This window comes from Lactuca saligna, chromosome 5, assembly GCF_052625555.1.
Source record: "Lactuca saligna cultivar CGN05327 chromosome 5, ASM5262555v1, whole genome shotgun sequence".
Classification (NCBI taxonomy): domain Eukaryota; kingdom Viridiplantae; phylum Streptophyta; class Magnoliopsida; order Asterales; family Asteraceae; genus Lactuca; species Lactuca saligna.
In genome coordinates this window covers 317,457,298-317,481,472 of record NC_136421.1, presented here as the reverse complement: position 1 = coordinate 317,481,472, position 24,175 = coordinate 317,457,298, and the positions used below count along the sequence as shown (strand labels likewise).

The 24,175-nt window shown below is 33.9% G+C and overlaps 1 pseudogene; it reads left to right on the top strand.

Moving 5' to 3' along the window:
* Positions 1-11,350: 11,350 nt before the first annotated feature.
* LOC144998752 (monothiol glutaredoxin-S2 pseudogene) lies at positions 11,351-12,009 on the top strand (annotated as a pseudogene).
* Positions 12,010-24,175: the final 12,166 nt, after the last annotated feature.

The window sequence follows — 24,175 nt, the reverse complement described above, 5'->3', positions numbered from 1 at the left end:
AATAAAGTCTTTGATTGATATGAACGCTTGTCACATGATTTCACATATGTCTTCTTGTTCCCTTCTGCTTCTGTCATATTGGTATATGTAAGGCATAAGATTATATTGTATCTATTTATTGAATTCACTAAACGTTATCGCTTATTCCTCTCAATATTTAACAATTGCAGGTGTTGAGTATTCCAATATAGCTTTATAGTACTGAAAGATTTAGAATAGTTAATAGTATTTCTCTGTATTTTTAATGTTCATGTATGTATATGAATAGTAGATTTCTGGGTAGACATGAAATGTAATAAAACTTAGTTGGTTTGTATCCAATCCTTTGTAATCACTTTATCAATATAAAATATTGTTTTATAAATATGCATGTAGCATGTTTTGAGGAAGTAACTTAAGAAATCTTTTGAAATAGTATGAAAGTTTGGGTCTTTCATAAATACGAAAGTTTGGATCTTTCAATCATGGTATCAAAGCAATGGTTTAAGTGAACTAAATATCACGGATTGATATTTAGACTTAAACTGTTGGAAGCTCAATATATGAGCTGATTCATAATAAGTATATGGATACAAACCATAGGAAATATTTAAGTGGGGGATTGGGTAGTGATAAACGCAGGTATTCTAAGATATTAAGTTACTTTAGAATTTTAAGAAAATTAGTTTAAGTGAACTAGAAATTTTAAAATTTTCTAAACTTAAACAAGAATTATTAAGTAAAGATGATACGATATATTTTAGGTTGAATACCTAATGGAGGCAAGCACTAGAATATTAAGAGGAGATATGCCTTATATTCTATTATGTGCTAAATGATAAATGAATATAGAGAGGAGATATGCCTTATATTCTATTATGTGCTAAATGATAAATGAATATAAAGAGGAGATATGCCTTATATTCTATTATGTGCTAAATGATAAATGAATATAAAGAGGAGATATACCGTATATTCTATTATGTGCTAAATGATAAATGAATATAGAGAAGAGATATGCCTTATATTTTATTATGTGAGAAAGCTTAAGGTCTGTTGCCGACCATGGTTTAGAAAATTTTAAGAATTTTCATAATAGAATTTTTCGGAGTGATAAAGAGACTTATGATAGTTGACATCGATAAGTTTATAAATAAACGATCGCGAGATATCGTAAAATAATAAATATGAATTGTTATCGTAATAAGTGTATAATTACCAATAGAGCGGTAATATACATTTAAAGTATGTTTGATATATAATAACATCTTTCGAAGAAAGATGTGCGTTTGAAACATGTTTGGACAAGATAAATGTGTTGGTACAAATCCACGAAGTTGTTCTACCACTGTTCAGATTGAAGCAATGATTGTTTAGAAAGTCGAAAGAACCGAAGATGGCGATAAATACTTCGATAGTATCTCAATTGATGTGGTACAAGATTAGAAGAATTAAATAAAGATCAAAAGAAAGGCTAATGAAGTTTTCAGACTCAATAGGCCAAGACTTTGTGATATAAAGTTCCATTGTGTGTTAAGCCGACTTTAACATACAAGATTGGGATGGTGAATTGAGTCATTTAGTGGTAAATGGTTAAGAAACTTACTTGTTTAAGTAAGGTAGAATGCTTAATTGAAGAAGAAATACACCCATAGTATCGTATGAAAAGAAATGTTGTAGTCAGGAATAACAGAGAACCAAGTTGAAGCTAGTAAAACTTGCTGAGATGTAGCTAAGATGCAGACTTCTTAAGATAGACTCCTATGAAATAGACTTAGACTTACTCAGATACAAGAATAACAATGTCAAGGAAGAATAATGAAATGAACAAAAGTGCATGATGGATTGCATGAGTTAGAAGATGATGCGGGTAGTAGAAGATCGTTTATCTCCATGCTGCTAAAGTAAATTTTGGAATAATGTGTCTTGTAGAGTAGACACTACTTAAGAAAGAATTAATATGAAGAAATGGAAGTAAATTTCTATCGACCTATGGAAAAGTATTAGGATATATTAAATCGAGCATATGCATGAGAAAAATCCTAGAAGGCGAGTATAAGTAATCCAATATATGTTTGATAGAAACGTGAAAACCCTAGTTGAGTCTAGGAGAAACTGTTGTACGTATTTGTTTGAACACGTTCATGTGTGATAAGTTGCTTTGTCAAAAACTTTTGAATGGTGACTTGGGAACTGCGAGACAATACTTGGGACGAGTATGAGTAGGTGTGAATAGTAGTAGAGGCCTATACTACTAGAAGCACAGGTCACACTTGGATCAGGAAAAGTCACAAGGTTACCAAGAAGCTAGTAAATGATTTCGTTTTATTCATGTGTGTCGTTACCTTCGTTTCGGTAATGACTAAGAAGTTAATTATCGTTCAAATCTTAATAAATAGTCGAGTCCGATTAGTACAAATCCGCGAAAGGAGTTAATTGGTTCAGAGAACCATGTCTTATATAATGATAAAACATCAGTAAGAATACTGAAGAAGTAAATGGTCGAGATAGTCGATAGAAATATAACAATCTTCATTAAAGAATTGAGCAATCATTAACCACAGATGTGACTTGCTATGTGGTGTTACTGGCCACAAGAAATGTATCCGCCCTACACTTACTAATCAAATGGCGGGGAGTCAAGTTGTCGTTCAACAATCAAAGAGTACTCCAACTAAAAAGGAGGAGGTGCCAAAAGCTAAAAGATATGTAGGTCCGAAAGCATGAATTAGAGATACGTGGTGCTATTCTTTATGTTCCAAAGCATCTACGTATTGATCAAACTCTTTTTGTTTTCATTATTCTATCAGCTCGATTTATTCGATCTGATTCTAATACAAGATGTTGGATCGTTATGTGTCTTGTGCGAGATAAAATCAAAGGACATTAGAATATGACCATTCGAGTTGTCGTTATAGAAAAAGTAATGACCTTATCTTGGGTTTAGTTTATAAACCAAGAAGGAGCAGGAATCTGCAATGAGAATTGAGTTTTAACTCAAAGATTAAGATCGAATGTTCAATAAAGAATGAAGAGCGGGTACAAATTTGAACATCGCCAGTAATTAGGAAGTTTGAAGAATTTGACAACCGTTTGGCAAACTAAAAGCTAAATATCGTACATTTTAGATTACCACAAAGGAAGTAAGTTTAAAAAAAAAAAAAAAAAAAAAAAAAAAAAAAAAAAAAAAAAACCCTCGAATGTTGTGACTAGTAATTTTCTCTTAAACTCTAGATCTACTCACATCTTATTTGATTTCAATGCCTCAGATTCTTTCGTGTCTTATAAATTCGCATATTCTTTTCAAATTGCTTGTTACGCAGTTGTCCAATCATTTCATATAGATAACATAGGAAATATATCATTACTTGCTGATAAAGCCTATAGAGTTAGTGTTATAGGAATTGAAAGTTATAATCTTCCTGCTAACCTAATTCCTATCTTTGATATGGAATGGTTATTAAAGAACCACTCAAAGCTCTTGTTCTAGAAGGAGATGATATGCATCCCTATCGGAAGGGAAGATTCTATTTATGTCTACGGTGAAAATAATTAATTTCTTTCTTAAAAACTCGTAAATTATGTCGAAGGGATATTCTACTTATCCGACTTATACAGCTAATACCTTGAAAAAGGAGAAGAAAACTGTGAATGATAACCTATGGATAATTATCGACCGGTGATGAAGAATGCATATATTCTCGCCACACGTAAAACGACTCCATTGGAGAAATACGCGAAAGTTACTTAGACAAAATTGTGGCAAGTCAAGATGCGCCACTATAAATTATTTCCGACCGTGATACTCGTTTCACTCCTCACTTTTGGGTGAGAATGAAGCATGAATTAGGATCTCGAGTTGCTCTTAGTACAACTTATCATCCTCAGACAAATGGTCAAAAGAAGAGAGCAATCCAAACAGTAGAAAATATACTGAAGGTATATAAAGTACTAAATGAGCGTAAATGTCATACTCAAATATGTTGGCGTGACGTAAGATGGAAGATCTTTAGAGGATCTGAAATGATTCAAGACATCACTAACAAGATATAAATTTTCAGAGAAAGAATGAAAGCGGCCCAGGATCGATAAATTCCCTATGCAGAAAACAGGAGACTACCCGTAGAATTCCGGGTGGATGACTTAGTAATACTGAAAGTATTTCATGAAAAGTCGTTATACTACTTTGGAAGAAAGAACGGTTGTTAAGCAAGCATACTGCTTGGAATTGCCTGAAAATTTGACAGATATTCATGAAATGTTTCATGTGAGCTATCTGTGTAAAGGTTAAGCATATATGATGAAATGATTCTATTATCCGAGATGAATAGAAGAGATTGTAAATAAAAGAACGACTAGTTTACGTAATAAAGAAATGAAGTTGGTGATTGTCAAGTGGAAGCACCATCGAGGCCCAAATTATACTTGGGAAAAAATAAGAATGAAATAAGAGTGAAGTATCCCTAATTGTTTTAATCGTTATGATTTCGGGGACGAAATCCTCAAAAGGAGGAGGTATTTGTAACGTACACGTTCTGAAATTTGTGTATTGTTATTATTAAAAGTGAATAAAATTAAGTGTTGAGTTCTAACAACTAGTTCTTACTAGAAATGAAGTAAAACTATGTTTAGAATCACTCATAAAATATTGGAAGTCTTATGAGATTCCAATTAATAGCCAAATAGTGAAATTTAGAAAAAAATATAAAATTTTAAATAAGTAATATTTTATTATTTGATGTTGTAGAGAATCTCGTTAAAAACTTGTAGGCGAAAACCTCGTCAAAATCCGAGTTATAACGAAGAAGTTATGACCAACCGAAGATCCGCGACAAAACCAGCACGGCGCCGAATGACGTAAAAAGTGAGTTTTTAATAAACTACTTTTTAGCCTTAGTAATCTAAATGAAAGTTTTAGTATTCGTTAAACCGAGAAATTCGATAAAAAGAACGCCAAAATCTGACATCGTATGAGGAAGTTATGATTTTTCGAAGTTTCAACTTAGCAGTAGACAGCTAAAAACTTGAATTTTAGATCGAGCGATATTTTACCGATACATCCTAAACGATAATTGAAGGTCTACTCATATGTAGTACAAAAAAGTTTGATGAAAACGGATGTCGGATGAAAAAGTTATGAATTTTTAACGGATTTTCTTGTCCCGATCTGTTAAAAATAATAATATTAAAATTAAAGTCAAAATTAGCCGACAAAGTCTAAACGAAAATTGTAGAGAGTAATTTTAGCTACGTGTGCATATAAAGAACGTCAAAAACGAAGCTCGTATGCGAAAGTTATGGATTTTAGAAGTTCGGAGCCCGAAAACCGAGAAAACTCGCATGAACAGTACCGGCCACGTCACCTTCGCACGAAGCAGCAGCGTCACCGGAGACGTGGCCAAATCCGAAGTCAGCAAGTGTCACAAGAAGATTCACCGAGGCCGAGGTCCAGCAGGAAGGGGACACATCTCGCATCGGTGGCTAGTTCGACGCGAGACACGTCTCGCCTACCCGCTTCGCAACCGGTGCCACGTCCGAGCCTCGCAGTGGCCTCGTGGCCTTCGCTCCTCCTGCCAGATGTCCGAAGCTCGCAGGTGCACGTCTTCTCCCCTCCTCTCGCTTCGTGGCCTTCGCTCCAGCAGCCACGTGCTCGCTTCTCAACCACAGGATCCGAGCCTTTCGCCTATAAATAGGAGACCTGCGAGCCTTCTCTGGTAATTTTGAGAAATTGCCATTTTTGGCCCATTTTTCCATATTTTCACTATTTTGACTTTTCCCGAAGCCCCGGTATCAATTTTAGCACCCGAAACATGTCCCGAGACCCCCGAGAAGCCTAAAAAATTTATCTTTTCAGTTTTGAAGCCCTACCTTCGCAGAGCCCGATTTTCAATTAAGCTCCCGGTTTTCAACATAGAAAGATATATTTAAAGCCGAAATGCTATCCAAATTACTATTTTAACCCCCGGTTAACTTAAGGTGATTTCAATATATAGAAACAATTGTATGTAGCCTCTGACCATGTAGAGCATGTCTCCGTAAGAGAATGACTTCTATTCTATGGCATTGGCATAAGGTTTGATAAGAATGGTATGTAGCCTCTGACCATGTAGAGCATGACTCCGTAAGAAAATGAACTCTATTCTATGGTATTGGCAAATGGTTAGACAGGGCTATAAGCCTGAAATCTAACAAGATGTTAATCAGAAATTATATGTCTTCTGTGCCAATTAGGCCAAAGCTTTATTGATGCATATCAAATATTGAAATCGTTATGTTTCATTGAAAAGTATATCTTTGAATAAAGTCTTTGATTGATATGAACACTTGTCACATGATTTCACATATGTCTTCTTGTTCCCTTCTGCTTCTGTCATATTGGTATATGTAAGACATAAGATTATATTGTATCTATTTATTGAATTCACTAAGCGTTATCGCTTATTCCTCTTAATATTTAACAATTGCAGGTGTTGAGTATTCCAATATAGCTTTATAGTACTGAAAGATTTAGAATAGTTAATAGTATTTCTCTGTATTTTTAATGTTCATGTATGTCTATGAATAGTAGATTTCTGGGTAGACATGAAATGTAATAAAACTTAGTCGGTTTGTATCCAATCCTTTGTAATCACTTTATCAATATAAAATATTGTTTTATATATATGCATGTAGCATGTTTTGAGGAAGTAACTTAAGAAATCTTTTGAAATAGTATGAAAGTTTGGGTCTTTCATAAATACGAAAGTTGGGGTCTTTCATAACTTCTTTTGGATAACCACAGACACATTTGCATTGGCTTGAATCTTTTTATTTTCCTTGAATTTCCTCTTCTTGGTTCACAAATCCTTGAGAAATTTTGCATAACTTGGAATTTACTTATTAACATTCAATAGTGGAATGTTGATTTGGACCTTGCGGAAAGTTTCAAATAATTCATTTTCTTCCTCTTCTTTCCTTGAGGCGGCTAACCGGGAAGGGAAGGGTGGTGGTATGACCAATGGCTTTATGGTCTTGTTGGAAGATTCGGGTTAACCAATGTTTGGAACAACCGGTTCCTTTAGATTTAGTACTTTTGAAGGTTCAACAACGATGACTTCATCTTCTTCTTCTCTTGAAACTCTTTTAGGGTTTCTTTCTCCAAGTGTTTTTACACTTCTCAAAGTTATTGCACTCACATTGGGGTTCTTCTCAGTTTGAGATAGAAGTTTGCCCCTTTGTTCCATCTTGTTGAGAGCGCTGGCCAACTCTCCAATTTATGCTTGAATGTTTGAGAAGGTATTCTTGGTCTCTTGTTGAAATTGGCTTTGGCTTTGAGCAAGAGAAGTAACGAGTTCTTGAAGGCTCATTTGATGGTTACCACTTGATTGGCCTTTTTATGGAGGTTGTTGGTAATTTGTAGGGTGAAAAGAAGTTTGTGGATATGGAGGTTTTTGGGAGGGGTATTGTGGATGTTGAGGTCTCATCAAAATGTTTGGTGGATTTTGATTTGGAGGGTATGGGTTGTTTGGGTTATTCCTCCAGTTTGAGTTGAAATTGTTTTGAAATCCCATGGGTCTTGGTTGACCTTGATACCCTCCCATTGCATTCACATCTTCCGGTTCACTTCCAAGTGTGGAACATTTATCCGTATAATGCCACATCATTGCACAAATGCCACACACCATCAATTGTTGACCACTTCCCACCACCATTTGACTTAGCACATTAGTCAAATCTAAGAGTTTTGATTCCAAGTGTTGAGTGTTGCTAACTTCACCAACCACTTGTGGAGAACTTCTCTTCATTTCATTTCGAGTCCCAAAGTTCCTTTGATTTTGAGAAATGGTGCCAAAAAGTGATCGGATTTCGTGAGGTGTCTTGTTGAAGATGTTACCACCACTTGAAGCATCAATCATCCTTCGATATTTTTCATTCATACCCTCATAAAATTGTTGAAGAAGTAGTTGTTCGGGTATGTTGTGTTGAGGACAACTTGTACACAAATTTTTGAATCGCTCCCAAAAAGCATGAAAAGTCTCATTCTCCCCTTGAGGAATCCCCAAAATGTCACTTTGTTGGCTTGATATCTGGGATGTGGGATAAAACTTGCTATTGAAGGCCTTGCGTAACTCTTCCCATGTATAAATAGATCCCGGTGGTAAGTTGAATAACCACTCTCTAGCTTTATCTTTCAAAGTGAGCAGGAAGGCGGTTAGCTTGAAATCATCTAATGTCACATTTTCGGGCAACATGCTAACACATATCATATGAAATGACTTCAAATGATTTTGAGGGTCTTCTCTATCCAAACCATGGAAATTGGTAAGTTAATGTATGAAACTTGACTTCAATTCAATTCCTCGGCGGTTTGCAAGATAAACAATAGCAAGAGGTGTATGAGTAACAACCGTTTCCATCATTTGTCGAAGTGTCAACTCTTGAGGGGGATTGGGTGGAAAGGGGTGATTGGGATATTGTTTCATGTAATTGGGTTGTTGTTGGTAAGGTGGATATGGGTATTGTTGGGGATTATAGATTGGTGGTGGATAAGGTTGGTAGTTAGGGTATTGGTTGTAAGGAGGTTGTTGTTGTGGGTACATTGGGTTTTGGTACATTGGAGGGTGTGGGTAATTGGGTTTATTTGGGCAATGTACTTGTTGTGGAAATTGAAAAGCATTGGTTTGAAGTTGGTTGTTTTGGTGGAATTGTTGGTTGTGTATTTGTGGGGGTTTATAATTGGGTTGGTTTTGAGGAGGGGCTTGATTCCAAGGTGGCATATCAATGAGAGGTTCTTGTTGTTGTTGTTGTCGTGGTTGTTGGGGTGGGGTATTGGCATCTTGATTGTTTGGGTTTTGGTTGGGATTGTGAGGTGGAGTGTGATTTATGGCTATGTAATTTTCAAGCGGAATGTCTTCAAGGGATTGACCAACAATTGGAGAAATCGGTTCGGTGTCGGTATCACTTGAAGTATGAACTTGATCTTCTATGTTGATTAGTGGAGAAGAGGAAGAAGCTTGAACAAGTTGTTGTTGCTTTGCTTGTTTGGCTAACTTTTTCAACCTTTTGCTTCTTTTTCAATTTCCAAATTGTAAAGTAGCTCACCGGTTCTTGTAGACCTAGGCATAAACAATCAAATAACAATAACCAATTCCCCGGCAACGTCGCCAAAACTTGGTAGGGTGTCAAGTCCACCAAGAAAATTACACCCTTTGTTTGCAAATAAAACGTAATATAATGGTAAAAAAGGGTACCGATCCTCAGGGAAATGGTTGTATTCAATTACCAATGCAATCTAAAAGAACTATTGTAAATAAACTAACTAACTACAATTAAACTAAAAGGGGGGGGGGGGTGTTTGATTACTTGAAAACTAAAAGACTTGAATAACTAAAAACTTGCAATTAAGCAAGATAGTGAGATGCTCAAATATTGGAGAAGGTTGGTTAACTAAGGCAATTCAACACAATGAACATTTGTGTGTTTATCATTAGGATTCAACATGAAGCTTATCATTCATCCCAAATTGGTTATAGCAATCATGAAGCATGATATGCCAAGATTCCTCTTAGGTAGTATGGAGGTTGGGGAAGCCCACAACATACCTTCTTAATCAAGATCAAGGGTTTAATTGTAGCAATTGAACCCAAGAAGTTGATTAGCCTTAAGAAAGAAAGGATCCCCAATTCCTAAAGGATGTCAATGCTTACACATCCATAAAGGAGCTATGATTCATAAACTATAGATGATTTTTACCATCATAAAGCTCTTGTTCTATGTCAATTCAATGATTCAATACAAAACCAAAGAAATAAACTAACATTAGCTCATTTAAGTGCCAAGCTCATAATCAAAGCATTAAACAAGCATAAGAAATATGCTCTAGAACCATAAACATAAGATAATTGATAATCTAGCATGAATCCTTCAAAACCCCACAAACATTCAAAGGTTTTAACCAAAGTTAACCAATATAGAGAGTTTAGCCACTCATGGCAATATAAAAACAATCACAAAAGTCTAACTGCATAAAGAAACTACCAATATCTTGGAAAGATGAAAAGAAATGAGTCTTCAAGCTCCAAAATCGCCTCCTACAGGTCTCCAATGATGAAAAATCGAGAATGTGGCTGATGGATCTGATCCCCCCAGGTTATGGTGTGCGAAATGACCAAAATACCCAAACTGGGCAGTTGCGCGGGTACCCGCGCGATGGAAATTCCACTCGTGCAAGTGTTGTTGTAATGTTATTGGCTCTTCATTTCTCCACTCCACACTTCCACTACCAAAGATTCCTTTGGTCCCCTCCATATCCATGTGATTTAAACCAACCAATCATCATTTAGCTTCAAATATGGATGCTCCAAGCCCAAAAATAGAAGTTTATGACCCATCTTCACAAGCCCAAAATATCCAAGTCCTTAACTCTTAAGGCCCAAATCTTCTTTTATGGATCCGCCAAGCCCAACAATGCCTCGAGAGCCCACTAAATCCGACTCCAATCAACCCGCAACCGCAATGAACGTTGAAAACCTGCAAAATAGCTTATGCAAAATAAAAAGCACCCGGTACGATCCATAATAAAGAAAATAAAGAATATACAATGCAAAACTAATTAGAAAGAGCTAAAAATCTAAAATAAACTAATAAAAATAAGGAAATAAAATAAGCTATCACTTGCATAAAGAACAAATGGTTGGAGCAGTATGCTTGTTGCTATCGTCTTTTGTATTGTTCTTTAACACAGGAGAAGATAATGGAAACATAGAAACATCTTGGAGAAAGGTAGTGAGCTCTAAATGAATATACTTGTTCTCGCGTTCTCAACCTTTTAGTTGTTCTCATTTGATATATATATATATATATATATATATATATATATATATATATATATATATATATATATATATATATATATATATATAACGGCAAACTAACTAGTCTACTCCTAAATAACCACCTATGTCTCCATCGAGACTTGAACCCCTGACCTCTCATATGAGATGGTCACTCCATACCGCTAGACCATTGGTCCTTTAATAGAGAAGCGATTATATATAATGGATTTACAACAAATACCCCTACAAATAAGGAGATAAATAAATACAATAAATAAGATAAATACTCAATAATATTATCCACTAATAGTTTCCAATAACTTTTCAACGGATTCTCAAGGTTAAAGATGTCATTTAGATATGTACTTTTCTGCCTATCATATCAAAACCTACAGAGAAGCCACTTGTTATACTACAGAATAGTAGCTTCCTATCATCTGTTGAGTCTGATAAAAAATATGATCTTTTCAGCATCTAATAGATACCGCTGTCCAAAATTTTCAAATCCTATCACTATATATAGCCATGGAAGCAGCTTATATTACTCACAAAAGATATCACACCAAACTTACTACAATATATAGCCTCCCAAAACATCAACTGCTAGAATTTCAAGAGATGGCTATGGTTAGAGCACTGGTGAAGGAAAGGCCTGTGGTTATATTCAGCAAAAGCTCTTGCTGCATGTCCTACACCATTAAGACACTGATAAGCAGCTTTGGGGCAAATCCTAGAGTTTACGAGGTAGATGAGCATCCACAAGGGAAGCAGATAGAGAAGGAACTGAGAGGATTAGGGTGCAAGCAAATTGTGCCAGCTGTGTTCATAGGAGAGGAGCTCATTGGTGGTGCCAATGAAATAATGAGCCTTCATCTCAAGGGTCAACTGGTACCCTTGCTCCTCAATGCTAATGCCATATGGCTTTAGTCAACCATAATCAAGAATATTAAAGAAGTTGGAGTTGTGTTATATAGCTACTAAGAACAACGGATTGATGCATTCCAGTCATTAGAGCAGAAACAGCAAGAAACGTTTTCAGCCTTCATTGCTGTTCCAAGTCCAATGATAACTGCTAGAATATATATGTGCTTTCACTGCTATTTGAGAAGCAGTGAGAGATACAATGTTTTTCAGGAGTTACAGTTACTACTATTCTTAGTGTTATAATTTGATGTAAAAAGTGTGTTAATGAATTATAACGTGGTTTTCTGTCCCATTAAGATGATAATTAACGAATGAGGAAATTCCATGATTTATTACTGATCTTCATAATTTTGTTCTTGATCCAGATTTGGATAAGTAAGATCTGTAACTGAAAAGAATAAGTTCCAAAACAGGTTTTAATGAAGAAAGGTTCGTAGCAATATCATGAAGACGATTTAAGTAACTATGCTATGCATGCTAGCTATATTTGAACTTTGAAGCCGCTTTTTCTTACAAAACTTTTATCTTATCTCACCCACACCATATAAAGCGCTATATAAAGATGAAATACAGAGCTTTGACTTTTCTTTTCTCCAAGTTGAAAAATGAGACCTGCCATTCTAAAACAACAACGTACAGCCGTGATGCCAGGACTCGACTGTGTCTTATGTTAATCCACACATATATGCTTACAAACCTCACTTTTTTCAGAAAAGAAAAAGGGAAAGTTGAGCTAATATCTGCAGATTTTTATGCCAAAAGCCATGAGGATAAGATTAAAATAGTAAATCATTATGGTAAAGCAAGTTCACTGAAGGACTGAGAACTAGCAGCAAGCCTAAAAAAAGTTGAAGAGAATGGAAGAAAATAGGTTCAGCTAAAATTAATCATCAGGTGCTTTTTGCTATGCAAAAGAAATATATTTGATATTTAGGACAAGTGATAGATATCTAATTTGTATAAGTTTGTGAATGTATATAAATGTCCCTTAGTTTTTTCTATGGCCAGTTATACAAATTGATGTCTGCTGTTTATATTAAATGTCATAATTTTACTCTTGTTTTGGCTGTTGGGCTGCATGTATGTTGCTATATCAGTAAATAAAAGAGTATTTATAATACCCTATCGTACAAATTCATTGGATCAATCACCACCATCAGACAAGAAAGATGAGGGGACATATCCATCCCATACATCTATGATAGACCTCGAATACAAAAGCTAAATGTTATTGGTTTCTTCGATCAGTAAGAGCTAGTAGATGTGGCACTCACTAACCAATCAAGTTATCTTAAGAACCACTGATTAATTCCTTAAGAATAATCTGGCATTGCAAATGTCTAATTGCTACAAGTAGAAAAAGAGACATGTAGTATCTTCTTCCCTACTTGTACGGACCACATGTGTTTTATCATCTTAAATAAGCATCTAACTATTTAGAAATTCCACCTCCCTTTTGTCATTACACTTTCGGTTCACTTTAAATATTTACACATTAGAATCTTATAAAAGATAACCAGAAATCCAATTTCTATCGTTGGTGACAAAGATATATTCTCCCTTCTCCGATTATCCACATTTTTTATAACTAATGCACCACTCACACGTGCACTCTACAAAGTCCAGCCTATCGTTAGTTGTAAGAGTAATCTCAGCATCAGATAAGGTTTCTTTTAAGAACATTATCCCACTCATTTTAATTCATTACTCTTAACTCCTTATATATAGTCACGATGGGTGCTCCAATTTCTTCAAAGTAAGGTCTTCGTTCTAATAATAAGATTATCTATCTACATAAAGGCTGCTTGTATCTTTCCTCTTTGACTAGACCCTTGTTCCTTTTCCTTTCTCATAAACTAATGGCCTTGGTTACCAACTTAGGTGCTGAAAAGCCGGTGGTGATATTCAGCAAAAGCTCTTGCAGCATGTGCCATTCCATCAAGACTCTGATAGGAAGTTATGGGGCGAATGCTACTGTATACGAGATAGATGAAGACCCAAAGGGGCATCAAATGGAGAGAGAGCTGAAGATGTTGGATAGGAGTAGGCCAAGTGTGCCAGCCGTGTTCATAGGTCATGAACTGGTTGGTGGCCCTGATGAGATAATGAGCCTCCAACTCAAGGGCAAGCTGGTGGACTTGCTCAAAAAGGCAAATGCCATATGGGTTTAATTAATATATTGAAAAATCAAAAAATTACTCAACAATTCTTATGAAATATGACTACTATGGCTGAGTAATGTGAGCCTTTTAGAATATGTAATATCATGAGTACCCTTCTTATAATTTTATTATGGTTACATGTGTAATATATGTGAATCAAATAATTCTGCTATAAAACATTTGAGGCGAGTAAGACTAAAAAAAGTTGAGAACATAAGTTAAAATAAAAAAAAAAAAATCTGCCACGATTGAGATGCCTAAAACTTTATCTTATTCTCATTTGAGTACGTACCAAAATATATTCTTTTAAATTTTTGGAATCTTCGTAAAAAAGAATGCACCAATTAATGACACATGCGCACTGCTAGGTCCCTCATGGATGCATAATCTCGAAACAGTCAATGTCTTTTTCTTACAACAGTCCCTTTTTCATATCTTCCACCAAAATCAGTGAAACACTCTTGAATCAAAAAACATATACACATATAATACACACACATGCAGTGCAGTTTGGACCGCAATCTTGTAATTATAAACCGCAAACCGCACTGCAAAGTGCGGTTTAATAAAATTTCAAACCACAAACCGTACCACTAAAGTTCTAAACTGCGTTATGCGGTGCGGATGGTTTATACGGTTTATGCACAGCCCCAATATATATATATATATATATATATATATATATATATATATATATATATATATATATATATATATATATATATATATATATATATATATATATGAATATGTGGTTGTTATGTACTTAAGCTTAAGTATAAAACATTTTAAATGACGTAGTATTAAACAAAACAAATACGATTTCATTTTCTCTTAATTTTGTTTTAATAAAATATCATTGAATTGAGTTAAATTACAGAATAAATCAATTATATATATTTTTATTGCAAAACATCATTGAAGTTTATAGGGAAAGTGAAAAATCAATACTTTTTAATGAATATAACTGAAAGGTTTTGTACTTCAATTGAAAAATTATATCAAATAATTTGTAAAAAACTTGATTGAGTTATTGCATGTTCTTCTTTTAAATTTTATTCTATTAGTTTCATTTAAAATTTAATAGGATTAGTTAAAAGGTCATTACTTTTAATGTTTTAAGTTCTTAGACACAATGAAAAAAAAATATAAATTCGATCGGTTTAGTAAGTCACATGATTAAGGAAGAATAGTACACGAGATATCATGATTAAGTTGAATATATATTAATCAAAACTACATAGTTTGGAGGGTTCTATATATAAGCTTAGGTACATAATAGTACATTCCCTAAATCCTATATATATATATATATATATATATATATATATATATATATATATATATATATATATATATATATATATATATATATATATGGCTTAACGAATATGTGACTGTTATGTACCTAATATTAGGTATAGAACCATCAAAAACAAAATAGTTTTAACTAAATGCAATCAAATCTCTCTATCATCTTTCTTGTATCCACTATTAGACTAGATGATACGATTTGTACATATTTTTATGGAGTTTCAAATATTTAATTTTGCATCACAAACCATGTATAAGAATACATTATTAACTACCTATAAGCCTTCATATTCAAATTTAATATAGAAAACTATAGTGAAAGATTGAGATTATTCATTACCCAATAAACTTCTTCCCATAACACATCCAAAAGAACCATGCAAATGTACATATGATAGGTGTCAATGAAAGTTATGAAGTCGACTAGAGGTCCAATATAAACAAGACATTCGAAATACATAGATGTTGGGGATACATTATTAAATTAGAAATAATATAAGCTCAAAAGCAATAGGAAGAAGCTAACAGTGAAAAAAATTGTGTTTTTTCTAATCAAAATGAAGTCAATTTTGATGGTTCTATACCTAATATTACATACATGACAATCATATATTCACTTTTCCCATATATATATATATATATATATATATATATATATATATATATATATATATATATATATATAGTCATCATTTAAGCTCTACTTTCCTTAGTTTTTTTTAGATAATAACCATGGTTACAACTTACAAGGTTGGCTGCTAAAAACCCACTGGTAACTTTTAGTAAGAGTTCTTGTTGCATGTCCTAGTTCCACATAATTAAGACTCTGATTCACAGTTATTTTGGTGGGAGGAGCCAACAGTTTATGAGCTAGATGTACATATTGCAAATCAGAAAGCAAGAGATCAAGCTACACACTCGAACATGCAAACTGAATCAGGAATCAAAGGTACACACATATGAAATAACTTTTGGAAGTTTTTATTCTGATGCTCTGTTAACAGCAAAAAAGAGATTGAAAATTTATATACTACTACATTGAAAGCTGAAATAAAATGCTTTAAACTAAAGAACTGAAACTGAAATACTTTACTACTTGGTTAACCACATTCACCTAATAATATGATAACCACTTATTCATCTTTAATGCATTAAAAACTGAGTTAAACATGAACCAGATAAGGATTAATTTCAACATTCTCCCCCTTAATCCTAATTTGTGTCTTTGTGTCTTGCAGGTCTTCAACACCCAACAAATTCCGCATTTCTACAAATTTGACTCGTGGTTGTGCCGTGGTTAAAATACCTGCCTTCTGTTCTTCCCCGCTTACATGCCCAATGCAGATTAAACATTTTTCAACACATTCTCAAATGAAATGATATCGGGTGGGGTGTTAATGTGCTTACTTCTCTCGTGGAATATCAAGTTATTCATCAGCTCAATTGCATATTTGTTATCTACAAGAAGCTTTACACAGCTTACATTAGAACCTGTCAGATATTTCAACAAACTCTATAACCACAAAGCTTGACATGCTGCTGAAGTCACCGCCATGAACTCGGCTTCACAAAAGGATAAAGCTACTGTTCGTTGTTTTTGTAAACACCAAGTGATTAGATTTCCTGAAAAGTAAAATGCCATCCCCGATGTACTTTTTCCCATCTTCACGTTCCCCATTGTGGTTACTATCACCATAGCCGAGTATATTCTCGTCTCCTCCTTTCCGAACACTAACCCATAGTTGATAGTCCCTTTGATGTATCGTAGAATTTGCTTAACTGCTTTGAGGTGACTTTCTCATGGTGACTCCATGTACCTACTCACGACTCCTACAGAATAAATGAGGTCTGGTCTGGTGTGAGTTAAGACCACTGTTGTCTTGTACTCTTTTCTGGTCGTCGGATTATTCACGTCGTTCGTATCATATGCTCTCTCTCATATTTGCTAGTCGCCGCCTCATCGGAGCCTGCACCATTGTTGGCTGTTGAAACTTGACCTCCAGTTCAATTGTCGTTGGAGCCTGCACTCCATTGTCTTTGTTTTTACTTTACCAATTTACCAGGTGCATACATTTGTTTCTTTCTTTTACTTTATATATCTATTAATTGATTATATATCATAGTCTAGACACTAGGGCACTAGGCAAATAGGCAATAATAAAGTAAAATTAATAAAGTAAAAATTGTTTCTTTTGAATTGATTATGACTGCACACTTCTCTACTTACTTTTCTCACATCACATTAAATTAAGATATTAGATATACATGTTGAATTAATATATACGTAAAGGTATGTATACATTATTTTATATTTATTAATTTATTATTCGTGTTGATTTTTTATAATTTATAGTTTATTATTCATTATTCTAAAGTAAATGTTGATTTATTTGCATATAAATTCATAGGAATTGTACATTGGTACATGTTGGACTAACATATATATATATATATATATATATATATATATATATATATATATATATATATATATGGGTAAAGTGAATATACCTAACAACCTTATATAAGCTTAGGTACCTAACCCCATAATACTACATCGGTATGTATCATATTTACATTGTAATTGCTTAAGGTTCTTAAACTTTAACCACATAACTTGATTACTTCCAAAATCTTTGGACTTTCACCAATATCTTTCTTTTACATTACGTCTTTCTATGAATACCACCTGATGGGCTTCATATCCTACCGCTACAAATGAAAGGATGTAGGAGAAATATAATGTTGAATTTCCAAAAAATTTTGAAGTAAATCAAGTTTACGGATGAAGTTTAAGAACCTTGGATGATTGCAACGAAAATTCAATGCAAAATGATGTAGTTTGATGAGGTTAGGTACCTAAGCTTATATAAGGTTGTTAGGTATATTCACTTTACCCTATATATATATATATATATATATATATATATATATATATATATATATATATATATTATTTTGATATGTAACTAATTTATATCAGAACTATTTTATATTATATTTTTAAAATAAAAAAATCATTTGTTTATTGTAGTGCATATCAATATGAAAAGGCAATAAACTATTTATGGGTATTTTAAAAGAAAACACTAAAATTCTGTTCAAGATTCCGAAAATCCACCGGAGACTGTTTTTGATGAAAATGCCCCCATGCTCAATGTTCCTAATATTGATAGTCGTTTCAAAAACCCTCATCTTGAAATTAATGAAATAGATCTTAATACACTAGAACGAGATCCTGGTTTGTTTAAGCAAATTTATGATTATTTGGTTAATCAACGAGATACTATTAGGCGATCATATATTAATCTTGGTCCCTTTCAAAAAAAACACTTTCTGTATATCCAAAATCAGGACTAGAAACCCATAAACGTAGTTTTCAAGCTTCTTTGTTTAAGTTATATCATTGGCTTGAATATTCAGAGAGCTTAGATGCTGCATTTTGTTTTGTATGTTTTCTATTTAACAAGCCTTTTGGAATGGGACACTATAGCCAACAAGCATTTACTATAGATGAATTTCAAAATCAGAAGAAAGTTGGTGGAAAAATTGTGCTTTTTCAGATCACATATGGACTAAGTGTACATCTTTTCACAACATTGCACAAAAACCATGTGATGATTTGTTAAACCAGGCGCAAGATATACGAAATGTGTTTGAGACATTTATAGAAGAAAATCGTAAAAATAATAGATTAAGACAGAAAGCTACTATTTATGCAATACGTTGTTGCGCCTTTCAAGGAGTTGCATATAGAGGCCACGATGAATGATTAGATTCCATAAACAAAGGAAATTTTTGTCAAATGTTAAAGGCAATTGGCAATTTTAACACAGAGATGGAAGAATTGTTTTGTACTGCTCCTAAATATGCATTATATATATATATATATATATATATATATATATATATATATATATATATATATATATATATATATATATATATATCACCATCACTTCAAAAGGAGGTTCTAAACCTTATATCAACTAGGGTGAAGAGGACGATTTGTGTGGAGATTGATGGTGGAAAATTTTGTTTAGTTGTTGATGAAGCAGGTGAGCAGTCTAATAAAGAACAAATGTCAATTGTTTTGAGATTTTTAAATTAATATGGGTTTGTTTAGGAGCGTTTCTTTGGGCTTGTTCATGTACTTGACACTACATCACAAACGCTTAAGAATGCAATTTACTCTGTATTGTCACATAATAATCTTGATCTTAAGTCAATTTGTGGGAAAGGGCATGATGATGCAAGCAATATACGAGGTAATTTTAAGGTTTTGCAAGAATTGATTTCAAATGATTGTCCATATGCATAATATGTTCATTGTTTTGCCCATCGATTGCAATTAACATTATTGGCCGCTTTATGAGGAGTTGTTGCATTACAAAAGTTTTTTACTCAATTATATTTTGTTATCAATGTTATTTGTGCTTCATCCAAGCGTGCCGACCAACTTAGAGATGCACAAGCCGAGGAAATTACATATAAGATTTCTATTGATGAGTTAGAGACAGGTGGAGGTCTTAATCAAATTGGTCCATTACAATGAGCTGGTGATACTAGATGAAGTTCTCATCTCAAATCAGTTTCAAGTTTAATAAAAATGTTTAGTCCAACTTGTGAGGTTTTACTTAAAATTGTTAAAGATGGCACTAGATCAATCAAAGGCGATGCAGATTCAGCATATGAGGCTATTACTACATTTGAGTTTATTTTTATTCTTCATCTCGAGAAAGAAATAATGGAGATCACTGGTGATACTAGATGAAGTTCTCATCTCAAATCAGTTTCAAGTTTAATAAAAATGTTTAGTCCAACTTGTGAGGTTTTACTTAAAATTGTTAAAGATGGCACTAGATCAATCAAAGGCGATGCAGATTCAGCATATGAGGCTATTACTACATTTGAGTTTATTTTTATTCTTCATCTCGAGAAAGAAATAATGGAGATCACTGGTGATACTAGATGAAGTTCTCATCTCAAATCAGTTTCAAGTTTAATAAAAATGTTTAGTCCAACTTGTGAGGTTTTACTTAAAATTGTTAAAGATGGCACTAGATCAATCAAAGGCGATGCAGATTCAGCATATGAGGCTATTACTACATTTGAGTTTATTTTTATTCTTCATCTCGAGAAAGAAATAATGGAGATCATTGATTTACTTTGTCAAGCATTACAAAGATAATCTCAAGATATTTATAATGTATTAAGGCTAGTTGCATCTACCAAATTGTTATTACAAAAAGATGAAAGATGGGATGGCTTACTCTCTCTTGTTATGTCATTTTGTCAGGAACGCAACATTGATATCCCTGATATGTCTTCTCCATACTTTATTAGAGGAGCTTGAACTCGTAACAAGTGTAGTGATCATACACTTGGACATCATGACCAAGTGGATATATTTTATGAAGCAATTAATTGTCAAATAATGGAACTCAATCATCAATTCAATGATTGCTCAATGGAATTGCTTTGACTTTCAACAAATTTAGATCCTAAAAGTGTTGATGAGCCTTTTCGAAATGGTGATATAATTAAGTTAGTAGAGAATTTTATCCTGAAGATTTCAATGAACAAGAGAAAGTAGTTTTGAAGATACAACTTCAACATTATGAGATTAATGTCGTTCAACCTGCAGATTATAAACTATTGACATCTATGTCAGAATTGTGTCAATGGTTGATAAAGATTAGAAGAGTAGAGAACTTTCTTCTTATTTATCGAGTAATTAGTCTCATACTTATTCTTCTAGTTTCTACTGCTATAATAGATAAATCATTTTTAACAATAAACCTCATTAAAACAAGGTTACAGAATAAAATGGAAGACGAGTTTTTAAATGACTCACTGGTTTTGCACTTCGAAAGGGAACTTGGTGAAAATATTAGTTTAGAGACAATTGTAGAAAACTTTAAAAATGCAAAAGATCATCGCGTTCCACTTTGATAAACAATGTAACAATCTTTATATTAGTTTTCTTGTTTACACTTTTGATATGTCATTATTTTGAACCAAATAAAACTTGTTAATATAATTTAATTATGAAGTTTTGATATGTCATAATATAGTTCAATTTTGATGTTTTGATTTCGCACCCGTAGTTGTAGTGCTTGTGTTCCACCCCTTCTGGCACCCCCTCTTCATCTTTGGTCAGGTCGAGCTTGGGTTCCATGGGACTTTTTGCTAAATTGCAATCAAACATACCAGCTACTTGTAATATCTTTTTGCTTACCCCATTTTTCTAATAGAGATTGCATTATTGTGTTGTTGAACTTCCATTCCAAGATAGTATGATAGATTCCCAAGATCACTCATATAGAATACTTCCCTCGTCTACCTTTTAAACACACAAATTCCTTCTTCACTTGAACCGGTTACTATCAAATCATTGACATACACTCCTACAGGTAATATGGATTTTGATTCCTGACGTTTGTAGACGGCTTGTTCATGGGAACAATTTTGAAAGCCTAACTTCTTGAGTGTTTTGTCAAGCTTGAGATTCCAAGCTCTCGGCGCTTGTCGTAAGCCGTAGAGAGCTTTATTCAACCTGTACACCATGTGTTCCTTCCCTTTAATCACAAAACCATCAAGTTGAGCTACGTACACCTCCTATTCTAAGTCACCATTAAGAAGGTTGATTTTAAATCGAGGTGGTGAATATTCCACCCTTCAAGAGCATCCAGGGCTAACAACGAGCGTACTATTTCTATTCGAGCCATTGGTTCTAAAACCTCACTAAAATCTACTATTTTTTCCTGTATATATCCCTTTGCAACAAGCATTGCCTTATGTTGTACTATTTTACCACCCGAATCTCTTTTTAATTTGAAAATCCACTTCAACCCTATGGGTTTTTTTACAACGAGGCAGATTTGTCAGCTTCCACGTATGGTTCTTCTCAATCAACTTAAGTTCCTGGCCCTTTCGTTACTTCTTTCCAGTCACCAACTAATGCCACTTTTGAGTAGTTTGTTGGTTCATCACCAGTAAACACTAACTCCTCTTGCTCATCCTCCATCGGTTGTGTTTCACTGTAGATATCATATAGTGTTTGATATCCTCGAATAGGGGTGTGATCATATGCTGAAGAATTTACCTCTTAACTTTTCCTAGAATATACGATTGGGGTATTCATCCTGCTAGAGTTAAAAATTGATGAATCCCCCTCTTCACTTTGAGTCGGTGTTGGAGCACCTAAGCCTGATGAGTCAGTTGTGCCGATTAATGAAAAAAATTCCCTCCATTACCACTGATTTCTCCATCTATTGTGTCGACTTGTACCCTAAGCCAATTTGGGTTTCATGTTTGATGATTTTCTTGGGCTCCATGTCAGGCGTGTCAAACCCAACAAATAAAGGGGTACAATAGACTCCAAATGCACTGCTTTAATGCACTAAAAAGTAGTACAAGCCAAGCAGGGTCGAACCACAGAGACACGGGACAAAAGTCTATAACTATTTGTGCAAGGTACTTTGATCACAAGAAAGGGGATTTGTTTGCAAAAGTGGAATAATAAAATAACAATCAACTTTGGAACATGCAGAAAATGAAATAGATTTGTAAACAAGTTGTAAAAGTGTTTCCTTCTAGTTCTCAATGTTGTTGTTCCACTTGATTATGACTTGATGTAATTCAAGATTGTTATTCTAAGTTGGTACTGAAAGATATTAACACGCTCTAATACCTCTCGCTTGCCAAATTATCTAACCAATACGCTCTTTGACTAGACCTAGCTTCACTAATTCAACCAAAACACGTTCTTAGATTGTATTGAAATACTGCATTAAGTTTTGTAAAAGCTTCCCAACAATGTTCATTTCTTCTCATACGCTCGGAAGTGTGAAAAAATGTGATATATGTTTTACAATAAGAAAACTTATTGCTTGTTACCAATTATTAACTTAATAGAACGATTAGGTGCCCTAAAAGTTAATTAACTGCACAAAAATTCAATTCATGAAAGTGGCCAATCAAACACAAATCAAATTTAAGGGTTCTAGTTTAAACAAAAACATAATCACTAGAATAGAATCACAAATCAAACATCAAATCATATGCTTCAAGTCAAACAATCAACATGTTTTGAACAAGAACTAGAAACTAGGGTTTCTTAGCCACACATGGCTAAGAACAAATCAAATAAGAATAAAGATGAAATTGAAATGTTTAATTCTTACTAAAATGAAATCAAAAGTGTTTGCAATGATTAGGTCTTCTCAAAAGCTCCAAAAATTCTCCTAGAATCGCCTAAGATCGCCCTAAACTACTCCCAAAACCGTCTGCCTTCAAAAATGATGTTCTTGTGCTTTTAATTAAAGTTTACGTGCTTTCCATAAGACCATGCGTTTTTGGCATGTCCATGCCTTTTGATCATGTGTTTTTAGCATGACCATTTGTCTTGACCATGTGTTTTTGGCATGGCCCATGCTTTTTGCTAAAATTCCAAAAAGTCTTCACTGTTAGCTCCATCTTCAATCTAGCTTCACCACGAGTTATGTTGCTCAACTATGAGATGATAAAGGACAAACACGACCCGTGCCGGTGTGACAAGAACTGCGTTTCAAATGTAGTCCTTTGTTATGATGACAATGTAACACTGAATCGGGTTACGTCTTCATGCTTTCCTCTATGGAATGGCCGATTTATCTTCTTTTCATTCTCCAAAGCTCCATGCTCCATGCATCCAAGCCCCACACAACATAATGCCTTCAAAATAGATCAAAAATAGTGAAGTAACATAAATTCTTAATGAAATGTGCAATTGCCCTAATAATCAACTAAATGCAAGAATTAAGAAGTAGAATGCTATGAAAGGACGGAAATAAACATGTAAAATTGGTGCATAAAATGCACCTATTAAACCTCCCCAAGCTTAGATCTTTCTTGTCCACTAGAAAGAAAAATAATTGAGAATCAACCTAGAGAAGATGATAGGTGACTAAAAAGAAATGAAGATGAAAAGAATGGAAG